Source organism: Papio anubis, chromosome 9, assembly GCF_008728515.1.
Source record: "Papio anubis isolate 15944 chromosome 9, Panubis1.0, whole genome shotgun sequence".
In the NCBI taxonomy this organism is placed as follows: Eukaryota; Metazoa; Chordata; class Mammalia; order Primates; family Cercopithecidae; genus Papio; species Papio anubis.
In genome coordinates, this window is record NC_044984.1 from 121540497 (window position 1) to 121549065 (window position 8569).

The window sequence follows — 8569 nt, forward strand, 5'->3', positions numbered from 1 at the left end:
ATTATTTATTAAGAAATACCAATTCGAAGGACAATGAATTTCTCATCTGAAATGACAGAAATGAGAAGAAAGTGGGGCAGCGTTGTTCAAACACTTAAAGATAAAAACACATAAAACCACAATCCTATATCTGGTGAAATAATCCTTCAGAAATGAAGAGACAAAAAAAGCATTTTCTGTTAAAATGTAACTATGAGAATACGTTACTACAAGATATACCCTGAAAGAATAGTAACGGGGACCTCTCCAAACAAACTAAAATGGTAGCGGAAGAAAATGTTGACCCTCAGAAAGAAAGAAAACAGAATTACATATAAAAATAGAAGCAAATAAAATAGACTATCTTTCACCTCCTGAGTGTCTTTAATCATATTTTAGGATTGAAGCAAAACTTATTATCTATTGTGGTGATCAATGTATGCAGAGGAAATTGTGTAAGAAAATTATATTTGAAAAGTGAGGAGAGTAAAGGGACAGAAATGGAAGTAAGGTATGTATGCTTCATTCAAAGGGGTACCATGTCTGTATCTGCATCCTCTGATACCGTGTGTGTGTGTGTGTGTGTGTGTGTGTGTGACCATATGGTAACATGGTACCTTGAAAAGAGAACCCACAAAGCGCAGTGACAATGCATGTGACCAGGACTGAACTTTCATGAGTTACAAACATTGAGGAAACTAGACTTTCTATTTTTATACACACACACACACACACACACGCACACACACAATAACTACAGCATCTACCAAGAAAACCATACAATGCAATGTGCTCAATAAGATAATAAAAGACGGAATTCTAAAAACTTTTCATGCATCCCACATGAGGACAAGAAAAGACACAGAGGAACAAGAAGCAGAGAGAAAAAACAAATTAAAAAAAGCAGAATGAAACCCTGACATATCAGTAATTACTTTAAATGTAAATGGTGTGAGTATGAGAAGTAAAAAAGAAAGAGCGGCAGGATGTATAATTTCTCACTTAAGGTCAGCAATAGGCTCTTGGAAACTGTGACTTTAAGAGAAAGACATACGACACAGCCCATTTTTTTTCTCATCAACATTATAACCAGATAATGTCGAAGGAAAGGACGTTGTTTGAGGACCTGAGGACCTATCACACATCTTTTCACTGAAAGTTGTAGTTTCTAAGAATCTATTAACATATTAATGATTTTAAGTGAAGATGTACTGTATATACCCATATGTGTGTGTGCATGTATATATATGTCTATATGTGTGTGTAAATACATATAAGTGTGTGTGTGTGTACATATGTTGGGCAGGAGAGTGCAGGGAAGAGGAGAGGGCCAGGGCCAGGAGCTATCTACATCTATGTCTATATCTACAAAATATTTCCATCCTGCTGTTCTTTCTCTTTATATTTATCCTGCCACACAAATGTGTGTATATCTATATCTATCTCTTTCTATAGATGTGAAATATAGGTGTATATACAATATAGTTATATAAATATAGGTATATATGTGAAATATAAGTATTTACAATATAAGTATTTACAAAATTGTGTATATGTGTGTGTGTATGTATGTATGTATGTTATGTATCCATCCTGACTTATTTTAAATGAAAGTTTGGCCCAAAAGCATGTTGTACAGGATTCTTATTCTATTTTAGTTCAGGAAAAATTTAATTTAGCCAAGAAAACTGAGACCTATTGGGTTCCCATACCATCAGAATGACCAGGGGGCCAGTGTGTCAAGGGCAAAGCCGGCCCCACCCTTCCTTCCACCCCACTCCCTCCTCCCCAAGCTGCAATCCTGGGGGGCCCTTGGAAACAGTCACCACAAAACACACTGTGAAAGTACATGTGACCAGGACAAAAGGTAGCTTTTCCATGAGCTACAAATGTGGAAAGAACTTGACTTTCTGCTTTTATTCATTCTTTTACACTTCTGTGAACACATTTCAAAGTTTGGCTTATTTCTTTTTTCAGACCCTGAATTTGCAGACTGTGTTTACCACTATATATTAAAAATAAAAGTCATTCTGTTTACGGAACACGGCAATCAGTGACTGAAAAGAAGAAACTTCTAACGGTTTTCACTGCAGTCGGATACAGTCTTGTGAAACGATGTCATTCAAATCTACTCATTAGTGAAAGATGATTTTACGTGTCTTTGAAGGAAAAATACCTTTTATCTATGGAGTTTCATTGAAAGCCTGCCAGAATAAAAACTGTCAAACGTGGAGCTGGTAGATCCTGCTAAAAGGAACACTAATGAAGATGAATCCGAGGTGTGTTATCAACTGCATGAAACAAGTCACTTTCATCATGAGGACAGGGGATCAAACACGGAAAAAAGGCTTTGTCCTTTTCCACCTGTGAGATCTACGTCGTCAATTATCTCTTGCAGATAATTATTCATGCTTATGCACTTCTCTGTCTCTGCTCTGTGAATGTCTCTAAACGAGTTCCTGCTACCAATAAATGTCTCATGGAATGAGTTGCTAAAATAGTTAGAAACATGAATTGCTTCTGAAGGTCCCTGGGCATCCCATGTGCTCACCAGGAGCCTCACACAGCGTGACTTATAGTCCCCAGGCAGGTAGGCGCTGCCTGAAACCAGCAGGCAAGCAGCAGACCACTTCCTGTGTTTAACTCCTAGAAGAAACTGGAGCACAGTCTTATCTTTTTTTTTTTTTTTTTTTTTTTTTTGAGACGGAGTTTCACTCTTATTGCCCAAGCTGGAATGCAATGGCGCAATCTTGGCTCACTGTAACCTCCGCCTTCCAGGTTCAAGGAATTCTCCTGCCTCAGCCTCCCGAGAAGCTGGGATTACAGGGGTGCACCACCACGCCTGGCTGTGTGTGTGTGTGTGTGTGTGTGTGCATTTTTAGTAGAAACAGGTTTTCACCATATTAGCCAGGCTGGTCTCGAACTCCTGACCTCAGGTGATCCGCTCGCCTCAGCCTCCCTTGTCCCTTTTATACACGATGTGCTGCAGAGGTCTGGACATTTCTGTCAAGTATCCATGAGCATCCATTTGTGCAGCACAAAATCATTTATAAAGGAGAAAGCACTTCAAACTCTACAAAGATGCTTCAGGATGCAGCATTATTCAGTGTTCTACGTTGCCAATTGCCTAATAGATTTCAAACTTAGCTTCTTTGTTTCAAATTCATGGAGCTAAATTGGGACCAAGAAATTATTTGACTTAGGACACATGTGTTATTTTAGTTATCAAAAGTATTTATTTAAACTACCAAAACAATATATGTTTGCAACAAAGCACAGAATGTACAGGTTAAATAACAAATGGAAATCCCCTCTCCATATCATGTCTGCCTAACTGTCCTGAATCTCAACCTTGCAGATATTAAAAATGTTAGTGGTTTTAAATATATTTCCCCCATTACATTTCTTGGTATTTATACATACACAGAGTGAGTGAGCGAGAGATAGAGGAAGATTTCAATAATGTTAGTGTGATAAAAAGCTACGGCCATATGTTCAGAAAAACATTAATTTTATAAGGATGGTGTGTGTGTGTATGTGTGTGTGTATCTAAGTATTTGTCTATATGTATGTGGAAAAAATGCAGAAATGAGGCAGAAGTGGGCAATTCTCGAAGAATAATGTTGGGCCAGTAAATTAAGATACGCAATGGGGGAGTGATATGGTTTGACTGTGTCCCCACCCAAATCTCATCTTGAATTGTTGCTCCCATAATTCCCCCGTGTTGTGGGAGAGACCTGGTGGGAGAGAACTGAATCATGGGGGCAGTCGCCCCCATACTGTTCTTGTGGTAGTGAATACGTCTCACAAGATCTGATGGTTTTACAAGGGGTTTCCCCGTTCATTTGGTTCTCTGTCTCTCTTGCCTGCCACTATGTAAGGTGTGTCTTTTGCCTTCCACCATGATTGTGAGGTTTCCCCAGCCGTGTGGAACTGTGAGTCCATTAAACCTCTTTCCTTTATACATTACCCAGTTTCAGGTACATCTTTATCAGCAGCGTGAAAACAGACTAATACAGGGAGAGAATAGAGCTTCCCATCTGAAATAAGACCTTGCTGTCAGTATGGCCCTGGGGCTATATGCTGCAATCATCCCCATACATAGCTTAAGATAGACACCAATCTCTCTTTCTAATGCTGGCTTACCAATTTTGAGTCAAAAAAATTACAAAACATCTAGTTCTGTGTGATGGGCTGATATGTGTATGGGTCAATTTCTATGAACTATTGTTATTAACAATATGTTCTCCTATCATGAACTTAGTTGGAAAGACATAACCTCAGGTGAGATAAACCTTTGGTACAACAAAGCCTGCTTGATAATCTCATCACCGATAGGACTTTTCTAACTTCTTGCCACTCTCTCATGGTTCATGTTTTTGATGATCACCTTTTCTTCAGCTGGTCAGGAGCCTTGAAGTTCCAAACTAATAGGACAATATTAGCAAATAATTAACTTATAGATTGTTGCCACAGTAATTTAAGAATGTTTAGCCAAGGAAACATCTGGAATGATATCAAATATGCTCTCAAATATATAATCTGACAGATTAACTTCATGGAGTTAAAATTGTCCTATGATGGTTCTCAGAAAATCGCTTGAGTTTGCTTTACTGCTTGGGATCAGATTATAGCAGTAAAGTAAAGGAAAATTGATACCCTCCTTGGACTCTGACCCAGACTGGAGTCAGTTCTCATCATCTGCTGCTAATCTTTGCACCTCTTCATAGAGATTTTCTTAAACTCCAAAAGAGCAATTTTCTGATAAGCGTAGTAGCAATGTCAGCTAATGTTAACTTCCTAAAACCACATAGTGAAACTTAAGCTGGACAAATGCCATCTCCTTTGCCTTTGGGGGAGCCAGAACTATGGAATAAAAATGACTATGTATTTATCATGTTTCCTGATGGGAAAATACACTTCACTGACTGGTAGTTAGCCTCATGAACTCTTAATTACTTCCAGAATTATCCTCACTGCTTGGAAGTGATTACACCAGGGTCACGGAGACCATTTTATTTCCCTTTATGTATTTGTACGTTAGACAAGGAATATCTATGCTGATCATTGCTATAATAAGCAATCCTACCTTTTGGTGATTTACACCATTCATTTATCTCTTGCAAACCTCTTAGCAAATGTATAACTAGGCACAATTATCTGACAGAAAGTAATAATGGTACCAATCACTTGCAGTATGGCAAATGCTGTTCTGACTAATTTACATGTTTGAATCTACTTATTCTTCACGACTTCCCTAAGAAGTGGGTGCTATTACTATCCTCATTGCGAGGAGACCCACAGTCAGGTGGACGCAATGTGATATGCCAGGACGAACCTTTATCGCCTGGGTTTTAACTGCTGTGTTACAGAGATATGCACGTGTCTCTGAATCCTTAAAATCAACCTTTTTAAGAACTTACACATGGTATTTTAAGAATTCCACAATAAAAGATTTGTAAATTTCTTGGAGAGTAATTTTCTTGAACAGTGAGAGTGATAGATGTTATCTGGAATGAGGATGTTGTGCTGGCCCTTAGAGAGCTACATCATTTGTCATAATTATAAATGTACAGGCACAGGCTGGCAGAGAACTCTGTAGTAAATGGAATTCTATTCTGAAATGAATACTTAAACTGGTAGAGATTTGCACATAAATATTAGGCAGAGTTAATGCTTTGGGGATTATAGAGATGTATGATTTTTAAAATACCCAGGCCATCAGCCAACATATCCTTTACAATAGTGGAAAGAAAATGAAACTAAGGTGGGACTCAGTGACTCACGCCTGTAATCCTAGCACTTTGGGAGTCCGAGGTGGGTGGATCACCTGAGGTCAGGAGTTCTAGACCAGCCTGGACAACATGATGAAACCCCGTTCATACTAAAAATACAAAAATTAGCCGGCTGTGGTAGCAGGTGCCTGTAATCCCAGATACTTGGGGGCGGAGAGTGGGGGGTGCTGAGGAGGGAGAATCACTTGAACCTGGGAGGCAGAGGTTGCAGTGAGCTGAGATTGTGCCTGGGGGACAAGAGCGAGACTTCGACTCCAAAAAAAAAAAAAAAAAAAAAAAAAAGGAAGAAAAGAAAACAAAGCCAAAAGCCTAAAAAAAGATGAATAGGGCAACAAACAAGGGAAAAAAAGAAAAAAGAAAAGATAAAGTAGTTTGAGAAAAAGACGCAGAAAATAAAACCCATCTTTGCTAAAATCTGTAACAACAATTTATGCAAAAATCCTAGATGAGAATTAATAAAATCCAAGATTTATAAAATAAAATTAATAAAATCCAAGATCTAACTAAAACAAAATCAAAATATGTTCCAATATATTATTTATATGGTATACTTCAGAGGCAAAAAGCAATTCTATTCATGGACATAAACTCAAGGTCATAAAAATAAATTAGCACAGACCCTAAGAAAATTCACCCACTGACATACATTGTAGCCACAAGATTTACCATTCAACCAGATAATGTAGTGACACTTCTGACATGCATTAAATCAGATAATATGGAAACACTTCTAGGGTGCATTAAATCAGACAGTATGGTAACACTTTGAGGATGCATTAAACCAGGTAATACGGTAACACTTCTAGAGTGCATTAAACTAGATAATATGGTAATGCTTCAAGGATGCATTAAACCAGATAATATAGTGACATTTCTAGGATGCACCTTGTCCTCCCACCAGCCTGATCATTGCACACAAGAGACTCAGAGAGTTCTTACCTTTAATGTAGATTCCAAACCTTATATTAGGGGGACCTTGTACATGCTCTTTAACTCTCTCAGCCTCGGTTTCCTCATATGCAAAAGGGGATGAAGGAAAAATATCTTTCCAACAGAATTCTAATGTTGATTACACGAGCCAATATGGTTTATTAAATCCCATACATTAAATCTTATACATTAAATTATATGGTCTAAATTATAATGTTTAGACCATAGTAAGGACCTTATAATTTAATGTGTGGGAGTTACTATAAGATTAAGTATATACTATAACACAAAATATGATATGCATTTATATAACCTATTTTATACTGTATGTTTTATAACTAGTAGGTTGGTGCAAAAGTAATTGTGGTTTTTGCCATTGAAAGTAATGACTTATTACTGGGCAAAACATGTAATATTTAATTTATAAGTAGGATTTTATACAGTAATTAAATAGTATTAAAATATTATTAAATAGTATTAAAATATTAAATGCAAATAGTATTAAAATATTAAATGAAATTATCAAAATGTTCCTTGTCCTGAAGTCACATAAAGAAAAACCTCATGGAAATGGAATGTCTTGGATTACAGACAAGTCATCTTCTCCAGAAATGGCAGTTGCCATGTGTGTTTGGCAGCACTTGGCAAGGCGGGGATGGTCAGGGAAGACCTGTTGGAGAAGGATCCACCTACTGTAGTGGACAGGAGGGGGGATTTCCAGGAGGAGGGAACCAACCATACGTTATAGTCATGGATGCAAGTGTGAAACCATAGTAGACAGTTCTGGAAGGTAGGTGGCCAGAGGTTGCATGCTCAGTCTCTGAAGGAAGATGTTCCGCAGTCCAATCCCGGCTCTACTGATAGTATGAGGAGGCAGCTCCTTCCAGCATATGACTGTCAATTGTTAAATTTTCAGGAAATCTGTGAGCTAGTCATTAAAGCCAGCAATTATTAGAAATTAATGGTTATCAACTTATAATTATATAAATCACATTTAAAAAGTAAGAAACACTCAAAACTCCTCCCATTCTAATTATTTTTAGCACATCAAATTACTGCCCAGGGTCTAGAGATTGTTTGTGACTAAGGTATCTGTACACTGGGAATCCTATAAGACCATGTGCTAATGTGAAGCACATTATCTTCCCAGCCCCATATTCTGTGATGTCAGGTTAGTAGTTTAAAGTCAGCCATAGTTGTAGCATTTGCATAGTATTGATACTAAAAGAAGTTTCAATTTAACAAATATAATTTGTATGACGCTAAGAAAGACTCCTACAGGAGAGCACGCGGATGTACCTTGAAAACACTGTGTTGAGAAAACAAGCCAGATAAAAAGGTCATACATTGTATAATGCTATATATATACAACGTCCAGAATAGGCAAATCCATACAGACAAAAAGCAGATTAGCGATGCCAGGGGTGAGAAAAGGAAGAATGGGGAATGAGATGCTCGCAGGTACAGAGTTCCCTTTGGGGTGATAAAATCATCTGGAATTAGATAGATGTGATGGTTGCACAACTCTTTGAACATAATAAAAACCACGGAACTATACACTTTTTTATTATACTTTAAGTTCTAGGGTACATGTGCACAATGCGCAGGTTTGTTACATATGTATACATGTGCCTTGTTGGTGGGCTGCACCCATTAACTCGTCATTTACATTAGGTATATCTCCTAATGCTATCCCTCCCCCCTTCCCCCACCCCATGACAGGCCCTGGTGTGTGATGCTCCCCATCCTGTGTCCAAGTGTTGTCATTGTTCAATTCCCACCTGTGAGTGAGAACACGCGGTGTTTGGTTTTCTGTCCTTGTGACAGTTTGCTCAGAATGATGGTTTCCAGCTTCATCCATGTCC